Consider the following 12,687-nt stretch of genomic DNA (forward strand, 5'->3'; position numbering starts at 1 on the left):
ATGCCCACCCAGAACTTGAATGCAATCTTAAGAATTATTTTTAATTCGTCTTTACATCTCACTGGTACTCGATGATTAAATTTCCTACATTTCATTTGGTAAAGACTGGACTGATCTTGGTAGAATATGCTCATGTTCTTCTTAATTATTAGTACATTGGAGGTTAATATATTTAAAATTTTCAATTGTGAGATTTAGAGTAACATGATTATTAACTACTACCAAAAATTAGAAGTTTAAAATACCCATAATTATCACTTCAGATAAACTTAAGCCAAGAAATTTGGTTCTAGCAATATTCTGGAGATATTGATCTGTTTGGTCATACGTTCAAAGTTATGTTATTTTAAGCCACAAGTGCATGTGAAGCAATATTAGTATTGAAGAGTCAGAAGTTCTGAAATTAAGAGTCTTATTAAACTCTCAAAAGCAATATAAACAGCCATAACAAGTTAAGCTGTCAGTATAGAACACTTTAGAAGAGGTTAAGAATTTCCTTCTATGGTTAGGAATTAAAAATAAAAGTCAGGAAATACCACAGCAGAGCAGATGTTTTAAAAATTTACTTCAGTATATATTTAACTTTCAGATAAGTTGCAGGGAATATGTCAATTACATGCTATATTTTAAAATTTACCTAATGTTTTATCTACATATTTCTAGAGACAATAAAATGCTTATGAATACAAATGAGATGGTAAATATAATTGTATTACATAGTTGGTATAGTACAAGTTTATCTACAATAGACTTACTGTACAAATATTTTAATAAAACAGTTAATGCTGAGTGACTAATGTCTAAGTACATGGTATTCCCTGAATGAAACTTTGTACATCAACTTGAAAATTACATTCTGAGAACTACATTTGTCATTTTTCCCTCAGTATAAAAGGGAACCTTATAAAAATAAAACAAGGGGAAATTCACACAATAACCAAATATTTAGGTTTTTAGAAGACTTGTTGGCCTCATACATCTGTTCAGAGTTCACGTTATGGATTTATGTAAGTGTATAACTCTATGCTTGTGATCAAGATTAGTGGTGTTCCTCAACGTCTTTATTTTTGTCTTCCTTAGCATACAACATAGTCTATTTTTTTCAGCTCCTTTACATCTAGGTGGCCCTGGGTGACCAGTCTGGTCAATGGAATGTGGCTAAAAGTGATGTGCACCTCTTTCAAACCTGGACCATGAAACTTCACTTGAAATCATCTTTGCCTTCAATGTCCTTTTTTACTAAGGAATGCAAAGGGCCCATTGCAAGACTGAGAAGAGATGAAAGAGCTTGGATCCCTCAATGTTGAATAGAGAATCCTTAGCCTACAAATTGTGTCATGAGCAATAAATCTTTGGTGTTTCCCATATATTTGTGTACCTACGATTGTGATATTTAATTTCAAGATATAAATATTTTGGCTAAATACTTCACCAAGTTACCTCACAGACTTATGTTTTTAAGTTTATATAATGTTTTGCCTACACAGAACTTTGAAATGGTTAATAGATTTCAGGATATTGGCTTCTAGTGAAAATAACCAAGTATTGTTAGTACAGGCTCATTTTAGAAGGAGATTATTACTTGAAAGGGGCCCAAACATGAACTGATTAAATTAAAACAAAACCCCAGATAAACCTTTGGCACCAACTCCAAAACTTTTTTGGTTGATAGAGAATAATTCCCTTATGAACTATGCTGGAGTTAATTAACACATCTCTCTGTACTAGCAGTTGCCTGTGCAGGGATGAAAAACAGATTTAAAGAACAAGAGAGTGTTGCAACTTGAGTGTGATGAAGGCATGTTTCCCTTGTTACAGTATGAACTATGTGCTGGCAGCTGCTTGAAAATATATTTTATTTTTTAAATTTAAATTCAATTAGCTTCTGTATGTCATTAATTTCAGATGTAGTGTTCAATAATTTATCAGGTGCATATAATACCCATTGCTCATCACATCACATGCCTTCCTTAATGCCCATCACCCAATTACTCCATTCCCCTGCCCACCTCCCCTCCAGCAACCCTGTTTCCTATAGTTAAGAGTTTTTCATGTTTTTTCTCCCTTTCTGATGACTTTCCATTCTATTTTCCCTCCCTTCCCTTATGATCCTCTGCACTATTTCTTTCACTCCACATAAAAGTGAAACCATATGATAATTGTTGTTCTTAGACTTATTTCACTCAGCATAATACCCTCCAACTCTATCCCCATCAATGTAAATGGTAAGAATTCATCCTTCCTGATGACTAATATTCCATTGTATATATGTACCACATCTTTATACATTCATCTGTCAATGGACAACTGGACTCTTTCCACAGTTTGGCTATTGTAGACATTGCTGCTATGAACATTTGGGTGCAGGTGCCCCTTTGGCTCACTACATTTATATCTTTGGGGTAAACACCTAGTAGTGCAATTGCTGGGTCACAGGGTAGCTCTATTTTTAACTTCTTGAGGAACCTCCATACTGTCCATACTGTTTTCCAGAGTGGCTGTACCAGCCTGCATTCCCACCAACAGTGTAAGTGGGCTCCCCTTTCTCCACATCCTCACCAACGTTTGTTGTTTCCGGTCTTGTTAATTTTAGCCATTCTGACTGTTATGAGGTGGTATCTCATTGTGGTTTTGATTTTTAAGTCTAACAATACATTTCACCATTGTACTATTTTTAGTGAAACATTTCTGTAAAGCATTTTAATGACCAATAATTTAAAAAAAAAACCTTGCTAGTGAAATGTTTAACAGTGAAGCTTATCTTTCTTGCCATTATTTATTATGTGTAAATCATGTCCTTCTTAGCTATGTTACTTCAAAAGTGGGCATCCTAACCTATTTTTACTGAAGCTGGTGTCACACAGAAATGCTGACTCTTTTTTTTTTTTTAAAGATTTTATTTATTTATTTGACAGAGATAGAGACAGCCAGCGAGAGAGGGAACACAAGCAGGGGGAGTGGGAGAGGAAGAAGCAGGCTCATAGCAGAGGAGCCTGATGTGGGGCTCGATCCCGTAACGCCGGATCACGCCCTGAGCCGAAGGCAGATGCTTAACCGCTGTGCCACCCAGGCGCCCCAGAAATGCTGACTCTTACATGATGGGTTTATTAAGTGGCAACAGCAAACATGATCTTATTAGTGGGAAGTTGGTTTATTTTGCCATTAAATCATAGGTCTCTATAAAAGTGTTAACCTCTTTCCATCAAATTGGGGCACAGATAATCAGTATGAAGTAACACCCAAGTTAGCTCATATGTAGTCTTTATTAGCTAATATGCTAGAGTTGTAAAAGTAGATAGATATATATTCAGTACGTTATACCAATTAGCATAAACCCATAAGCCTAGGGCACAAAGAACTCTAGTGATGGTTCACACAAACAGGAATAGAAACCTGAATAAAAATTCCAACAATGACTTAGAACACCACCATTATTGTCCATCTCTAGTTAGTAAGGCTGATGGCTGCAACAGTATCAGTGTGTTGGTGACTGAAAAGACTGGCCCCAAACAAGAAAATAACTGAAATGAAATTCTATTTTCCGTGCAGCATTGTAAACTGTGTGACCCAGGATCACCATTACCTTATTCTGCAGCACTATCTCAAAAGACAAATGATAGGATAACTCAGAGCTATTACTAGAGCTACCCCGTCATGCATGTATGCACACACACAGATGCCTTTGGAAAAGCCAACACATCTAATTAGGGCCATTTCAATCCCTGAGGTTAGTGTAAAGCATACCATGGACCACATTGGAGTCAAGACCTGTGGTTTACTCCTGGAATTAAGAGAAGGTGAGAAAAGGAGACTGACACATTGCAAGTCATCTAAATTATTTGTTGAGTAGATGGTCTTATATGTGAGGGAGTTCCCACTTTAGATAACTTTGAAAAGTTCCTTAAAAGACTTGTTCCCATGAACCTGTTTGAAAGCAGATCTAGAAGACCCAATAGGGATCTTGCTTTGGGCTATCTTCTTCCTAAGCCTTTCCATTTCATGACACACATAGAAAATTATAGTATTTGTATGAAACAGTGGGTAAATGGAGGAATTTGGAATCCTGGGTAAGGTGGAGGTGACAGGAAACCTGAGAGTTGATGAGATGGGTTCTCCAGCACAGTTTGGAAGCTGTGGTCCAGAAAACACAAAAAATACTGAGAGCCCACTGAGGGATCTAGAATCTGTTAAATAATAACAATAATAGCTATTATCCACTAAGTACTTACCATATGCCAGCAACTATACCCAATGCTTTATGCACCCTCTTTTTTCTTTATCCTAAGAGTAATCCAGGGATTCTACTTTTGGTAATGACAGCATGAGAAGGTCAGATGATTGCACCATGGAAAATGACTATACACTGGACAAAATCATTTATAACAATCATTTCAGGGCACTGGAAAATAACCAAAGGTAAGCAACAACTTGGGAATTATTAACTCATGAGAAACTGGTACTGCATGGAGTAATAATTAAGAGTTAACTTTTTTTTTGGTTGCGGGGGGTGGTCACTCTGGGAACATTCCTAAGCTCCAACAACTACTTAATATGGGCAGTGAAAATCCAGCTTTATCAATTGGAAATGACAGACTCAGGAGCAGGCATCAAAGCAGCTAGAAATTTGAGAGGGAGATTTTAGATGTGAGAAAATTATGGAGCAGCTGATACAATAAATTTTCCATACACACCTGGCTAACTGCTAAACCATGCATGCTTATTGGATACTCCAGGGAACCTAACAAAAATTTAAAGCAGGAAAGCATGTGAATTTGCCACACATCTGAATGCACACTGAAATCTATACACAACAGAAGATGAAAGCCTTACTAGCTCAAAGTTTCTGAACATAATCTCTGCCCAAGTTACTATTTGGCCTCCGAACTATGCAGGCACAGGGAGACCCCTTAGAGAACCAGGCGAAAGAAAAATCAGTGGTTGGAGATTGCAGTTTGACTCCAGGCATGTTAAAGTCAAAATCCCTCCAAAGAATAAAACAGATTTCAGAGTCACTATGACTACAACTACAAATACATTTTCCTATTTTTTTTATTTTAATGATTTTTATTATATTATGTTAGTCACCATACAGTACATCCCCGGATTCCGATGTAAAGTTCGATGCTTCATGTTGCGTATAACACCCAGTGCACCATGCAATACGTGCCCTCCTTACTACCCATCACCAGTCTATCCCATTCCCCCACCCCCCTCCCCTCTGAAGTCTTCAGTTTGTTTCTCATAGTCCATAGCCTCTCATGAGATGTGAAAAGGAACAGGAATGACCCATATCTAGGAAAAAAGGCAGCCATTAGAAATTGACATTGAGTGGGCTCAGATGTTGGATTTAAGACAAAGACTTCAAAAAATAAAGGAAAAATGTATAAATACATTCAAAAAATTAAAGGAAATCATGTTCAAGGAATATTCAAATAATGAACAAATAGTAAATGCTAAGAGAAGGAAACTATAAAAGAATCAAATGGACATTGTAGAGATGAAAAACATGAACCAAAATGAAAAATGTATTGTATAGACTCACAGATTTGAGATGAAGAAAAAAAAATGAGTGAAAAATCAGCACTCAATCTAAAAGCAGAACAAAAAAATTAAAAACAGACTTGATCTGTAGATCAATATCAAGTATTGCAAAATATAGCTCAGCCATGGGCTCAGGGAAAATTTTGTTAAAGCTGCACAAGCACCCTGCCCAGCTCCCTCAGAGCTGGTGTGCCTGGGTCCCACTAACACTACAGAGAGTAAGCACAGGCCACAATAGGCAGAGTGTCAGTGCAGATGACTGCACTGAAGGGAAAAGTGACTCAGACACAACAGCAGAGTATGAGCATCACACACGGGATACTCTCCTGAAGTTCCAGATTCTGGTTAACAGGGAACACTGCATTGCAGGGCACTCCAAGACCTCTTCATTATAAAGTAACTACTTTCATGAGCAGAAGACATAGCTGGTTTTCTTAACCCACAGAAATAGACACAGAAAGGCAGACAAAATGAGGAGACAGAGAAATTTATCCCAAATGTAAGAACAGGACAAGGCCATGGCTAGAGATCTAAGTGAAACAGATGTAAGTAATATACTTGATAGAGAATTTAAAACAATGCTCATGAGGATACTCACTGGACTTGAGACAAGAGTGGAGGACATGAGACCTTTAACACAGAAATAAGGCATGACATAGAGATAAAAGGGTTCAATAAACAAAATGAGAAACATAGTTGATAGGATGAACACCAGGATAAAAGCAGCAGAAAAATGAATTAGTAACCTAGAAGACAGAATGCAAAGTAAATTAAGCTGAACAAGAGAAAAAAGATTACACAAAACAAGAATATACTTAAGGAACTCAGTGACTTCAAACGTGACATTTGTATTACAGGAGTCCCAGAAAAAAGAGACTAGGGGGGGCAGAAAATTAATTTGAAGAAATAATAGCTGAAAACTTCCCTTATCTGGGGAGGGAAACAGATATCCCGATCCAGGAAGCATAAAGAATTCCCATCAAATTAGCAAAAGCAGATCCACACAAGATCATAATTAAATTGGCAAAACCCAGTGATAAAGACAGTATTTTTAAAGTAAAAAGACACAAGAAGACAGTAATTTACAAGGGAAAACTCATAAGACTAGGAGATTTTTCAACAAACTTTGCAGGCTAGAGTGGAGTGGCATTATATCCAAGAAGCTGAATAGGAAAAATCTGCAGCCAAGAATACCCCATCCAGCAGGGCTACCATTCAGAATAGAAGGAGAAATAGTTTCCCTAACAAAAACTAAAGGAGTTCATGACCACTAAACCAGCCCTGCAAGAAATATTAAAGGGGACTTGTTAAGTGGAAAGGAGACCAAAAGGACAGGATAGAGGTAGGAAACACAGAAGCAGTAAAAATGAATATTTCTTTTAAAAAAACAGTCAAGGAACTCAGGATAAAAGGATATAAAATATAAACATTAGTTAAAACCTGGGGAGACAAGGAGTAAAGAATGCATAAAGTTAAATGACCACCAACTTAATATAGAAAGCTATATGTAGAAGACGATATATACAGACCTAATGCTAACCATATATGAAAGAAACATTAAAAATAGGCCAAACAGAAAGACAAAAAAATCCAAATTTATCACTAAAGGAAAGCCATGAACCATGAAAGAGAAAAAAGGATCAGAGAAAAACTTCAGAAAAAGCAACAAAAGTAATAAAATGACAATAAGTGCATATCAATAATTACTTTGAATGTAAATGGACTAAATGCTCCAATCAAGACATGGGGGACAGAATGGATAAGGAAAAAAAAAAAAAAGACCCATCTATATGCCACCTACAAGAGACTCATTTTAGACCTAAAGACACCTGCAGATTGAATGTGAAGAGATGGAGAAACATTTATCATGCAAAGGAATGTTCAAAGAAAGCTGGAGTATCAATACTTATTTCAGACAAAATAGACTTTAAAGCTTTATTTTAGACAGAAAGCACGTGTGCACAGGGGGAGGGTCAGAGAGAGAGGGAGATAATCTCAAGTGGACTCCCCACTGAGTGCAGAGCCTGATGTGGGGTTCGATGCTAGCACCATGATATCATGACCTGAACAGAAATCGAGAGTCAGACACTCAACTGACTGAGGCACCTAGGTGCCACCAGACAAAACAGACTTTAAAACAACTGTAATAAGAGAAAAGGAGGATACTATATAACCACAAAAGAGACAATCCAACAAGATATACCAACTGTAAGTATTTATGCACTGAACATAGGAGCACCCCAAAACATAAAACAATAACAAATACAAAGGAACTAATTGATAATAGTAGGGGACTTTAACACACCACTTACACTAACAGTCAGATCATATAAACAGAAAATCAAGGAAACAGTGGCTTTGAATGACACACTAGAACAGATCTATTTAACAGATATATTCAAAACATCCTATCTTAAAAGAAAACACACATTCTTTTCAAGTGTACCACAGAACAGTCTCCAGATTAGATTACATGTTGGTTCACAAAACAAGCACCAACAAATTCAGGAAAATCGAAGTCCTACCATAAACCTTTTCTTTCTTTTTTTTAAAACTATGTTAGTCACCATACAGTACCTCCCTAGTTTTCGATGTAAAGTTCCATGATTCATTACTTGCGTATAACATGCAGTGCACCATGCAATATGTGCCCTCCTTAATACCATCATCAGCCTATCCCATTCCCCCATCCCCCTCCCCTCTGAAGCCCTCAGTTTGTTTCCCAGAGTCCATAGTCTCTCATGGTTCATTCCCCCTTCTGATTAGCCCCCCTTCTTCCCTTTCTCCTACCAATTTTCCTACTTCTTACGTTCCATAAATGAGTGAAACCATATGATAATTGTCTTTCCCTGCTTGAATTATTTCGCTTAGCATTATCTCCTCCAGTGCCGTCCATGTTGCAGCAAATGTTGAGAAATCATTCTTTTGATGGCTGAGTAATATTCCATTGTATATATGGACCACAACTTCCTAATCCAGTCATCTGTTGAAGGGCATCTCGGCTCCTTCCACGATTTAGCTATTGTGGACAATGCTGCTATGAACATTGGGGTGCATATGGCCCTTCTCTTCACTATGTCTGTATCTTTGGGATAAATACCCAGTAGTGCAATTGCTGGATCATAGGGTAGCTCAATTTTTAACTTTTTAAGGGACCGCCACACTGTTTTCCAAAGTGGCTGTACTGACTTGCATTCCCACCAACAGTATAAGAGGGATCCCCTTTCTCCACATCCTCTCCAACATCTGTTGTTTCCTGTCTTGTCCATTTTTGCCATTCTAACTGGCGGAAGGTGGTATCTCAATGTGGTTTTCATTTGAATTCCTGATGGGTAATGATTTTGAACATTTTTTTGTATGTCTGTTAGCCCTTTGTATGTTTTCATTGGAAAAGTGTCTGTTCATATCTTCTGCCCATTTTTTTTATTTGTATGTTTCTTGTGTATTGAGTTTGAGAAGTTCTTTGTAGATCTTGGATACTAGTCTTTAATCTGTACTGCCATTTGCAAATAACTTCTCCCATTCTGTGGGTTGCCTCTTTGTTCTGTTGACTGTTTCCTTGGCTGTGCGGAAGCTTTTTATCTTGATGAAATTCCAGAAGTTCATTTTCGCTTTTGTTTCCCTCACCTTTGGAGATGTGTCATGAAAAATTTGCTGTGGCCAATGTCAAAGAGGTTGCTGCCTATGTTCTCCTCTAGGATTTTGATGGATTACTGTCTCACATCGAGGTCTTTCATCCATTTGGAGTTTATCTTTGTGTATGGTGTGAGAGAGTGGTCAAGTTTCATTCTTTTGCATGTAGCTGTCCAATTTTCCCAGCACAATTTATTGAAGAGACTGCCTTTTTTCCACTGAATGTTTTTTCCTGCTTTGTCAAAGATGAGTTGCCCAGGGGGAGGAGTTAAGATGGCAGAGAAGTAGGGGACACCTTTTTCAGCCAGTCCCCTGAGTAGAGCTGGATAGGTACCAGACCAGCAGGAACAGCCACGGAATCAGCCTGAGATGCAGGAAGATACATCTTGATCTCTACAAATGAACACCTCCAGCGCTGAGTATTGAGGTACGAAGTGGGGAGCCGTGAAACCGCGCACAGATATCGGAAGATAAACAGAAGTGGGAGGGAGCCGCCGTGTCAGGGCCCCGGGAAACGGTAGCCACCTGCACAGGGGAGCGGGCGGACTGTGGACCCGCACCCTTGAGACAGCAGACTGACACTGTGAGCTGGGAGTGTGCGCCACCAAGCATCTCACGGAGCTCTGGAACTCCGGTGTGCTCACTGGATCCAGACTGAGACCGGGAGCTCTGGGAGCATGCATGGGGCAGCTGGCAGGCCACCTGCACGGGGGAGCAGGCGGACTCGAGGTTGGCACCCGCGAGACACCAGACTGAGACCGGGAGCTCCGGGAGCGCGCGAGGGGCAGCTGGTGACTGGCAGCTGGCGGGGTTAGAAACACAAAGGACAGAGACGTGCCGGCCCTGGAAGTGAGGGCTGGGACGCCGGGTATGGGGCGCACAGCCCGGGATGCTGCAGGGTTGAGCAGCACCAACAGAAACAGAGTTAAAGTGGCCAGAACATCAGTGGAGAATGGTCCACGATCCCTCCGTTCTGAGACAGAGGCTGAATTTCAGCTGCTGCTGCTCTGACTCTCAGAAGAGGCACAGCAAACCACCAGGGAAAGCCGCCAGAGAACAAAAGCCCGGAAATACTGGCTCACAGGGTGCCCATCCCCATCCCCCCTCGCAGGGGACACGGAGACTCTACCCAAACAGGTTTTCCTGAGTACCGGCATGGCAGGCCCCTCCCCCAGAAGGCAGGTTGAAAAATCAAGAAGCCCACAACCTGGAGCACCTGAGTGGCGCAGTCATTAAGCACCTGTCTTCAGATTAGGGTGTGACCACAGCATTCCAGAAAGGAGTCCCTCATCGGGCTTCTCCACCAGGAGCCTGCTTCTTCCTCTCCCACTCCACTGCTTGGGTTCCCTTTCTTGCTGACTGTCTGTCTCTCTCTCTCAAATAAATAAATAAAATCTTTAAAGAAGAAGCCCACATCCCTAAGATCTCTATAAAACAAGGGCGCACGGCCTGGGTCAAGTCAATAATTTGGGCTCTGGACAACCCCGCAATCTCTCCTCATCAGAATGAGGAGAAGGAGAAGTCCCCCCCCAGCAAAGAAAAGACAATGAGTCTGTGGTCTCTGCCACAGAAATAATGGATATGGATGTATCCAAATTATCAGAAATGGAATTCAGAGCAACAATGGTCAAGATGATGAGTAGACTTGAAAAAAGTATTAACGAAAATGTTACTGAGAATATAGAATCCCTAAGGGGAGAATGAGAGTGAATCTGACAGAAATTAAAAANGGGTGTGCCACAGCATTCCAGAAAGGAGTCCCTCATCGGGCTTCTCCACCAGGAGCCTGCTTCTTCCTCTCCCACTCCACTGCTTGGGTTCCCTTTCTTGCTGACTGTCTGTCTCTCTCTCTAATAAATAAATAAACTCTTTAAGGAAGAAGCCCACATCCCTAAGATCTCTATAAAACAAGGGCGCACGGCCTGGGTCCCAGTCAACACTTGGGCTCTGGACAACCCTGCAATCTCTCTTCATCAGAATGACGAGAAGGAGAAGTCCCCCCCAGCAAAGAAAAGATAATGAGTCTGTGGCCTCTGCCACAGAATTGGCCTCGGCCACAGAATTAATACATATGGATGTATCCCAATTATCAGAAATGGAATTCAGAGCAACAATGGTCAAGATGATGAGTAAACTTGAAAAAAGCATCAGAGAAAGCGTTGCTGAGAATATAGAATCCCTAAGGGCAGAAATGAGAGCGAATNCAGCAAAGAAAAGACAATGAGTCTGTGGTCTCTGCCACAGAAATAATGGATATGGATGTATCCAAATTATCAGAAATGGAATTCAGAGCAACAATGGTCAAGATGATGAGTAAACTTGAAAAAAGCATCAGAGAAAGCGTTGCTGAGAATATAGAATCCCTAAGGGCAGAAATGAGAGCGAATCTGACAGAAATTAAAAACTCAGTGGGCCAAATACAGTCAAAACTAGAGGCTCTGACGGCCAGGGTCACCGAGGCAGAGGAACGCGTTAGCGAATTAGGGGATGGGTTAGTAGAAGAAAAAACAAAAATAGAAGCTGGTCTTAAAAAAATCCACGCCCACAAATGTAGATTACGGGAGATTACTGACTCTATGAAACGATCCAATGTCAGAATCATCGGCATCCCTGAAGGGGTGGAGAAAAACAGAGGTCTAGAAGAGATATTTGAACAAATTGTAGCTGAAAACTTCCCTAATCTAGCAAGGGAAACAAGCATTCGTGTCCAAGAGGCAGAGAGGACCCCATCCAAGCTCAACCAGGACAAACCTACGCCACGGCATGTCATAGTGCAATTCGCAAATATTAGATCCAAGGATACAGTATTGAAAGCGGCCAGGGCAAAGAAATTTCTCACGTACCAAGGCAAAGGTATCAGGATTACGTCAGACCTCTGTCTACACAGACCTGGAATGAGAAAGGGTTGGGGGGGGCATTTTAAAGCTCTTTCAGAGAAAAACATGCAGCCAAGGATCTTTTATCCAGCAAGGCTGTCATTCAGAATTGATGGAGAAATAAAGACGTTCCAAAATCGCCAATCATTAACCAATTTCGTAACCACGAAACCAGCCCTACAGGAGATATTAAGGGGGGCTCTATAAAGGTAAAAAGGCCCCAAGAGTGATACAGAGCAGCAAGTCACAACCGATACAAAGACTTTAAAGAGAAATGGCATCATTAAAATCATATCTGTCAATAATCTCTATCAATCTAAATGGCTTAAACTCTCCCATAAAACGCCACAGGGTTGCAGATTGGATAAAAAGACATGACCCATCCATTTGCTGTCTACAAGAGACTCATTTTGAACCCAAAGATGCATTCAGACTTAGAGTAAGGGGATGGAGTACCATCTTCCACGCAAATGGACCTCAAAAGAAAGCTGGAGTAGCAATTCTCATATCAGATAGACTGGATTTTAAACTAGAGGCCATAGAGAGAGATNTATAGAGAGAGACAGAGAAGGGCACTATATTATTCTAAAAGGAAGTATTCAACAAGTGGATATGACAATTATAAATATATATGCCC

General features: G+C 40.0%; 1 protein-coding gene across 1 annotated transcript in view; it reads right to left on the reverse strand.

The window, feature by feature from the left end:
* The window catches only part of CPA6 (carboxypeptidase A6), a 192,254-nt gene that overhangs the window by 134,801 nt on the left and 44,766 nt on the right, over window positions 1-12,687 (reverse strand). The window lies entirely within an intron of this gene.

This window comes from Ailuropoda melanoleuca, chromosome 9 (assembly GCF_002007445.2).
Source record: "Ailuropoda melanoleuca isolate Jingjing chromosome 9, ASM200744v2, whole genome shotgun sequence".
Taxonomy (NCBI): domain Eukaryota; kingdom Metazoa; phylum Chordata; class Mammalia; order Carnivora; family Ursidae; genus Ailuropoda; species Ailuropoda melanoleuca.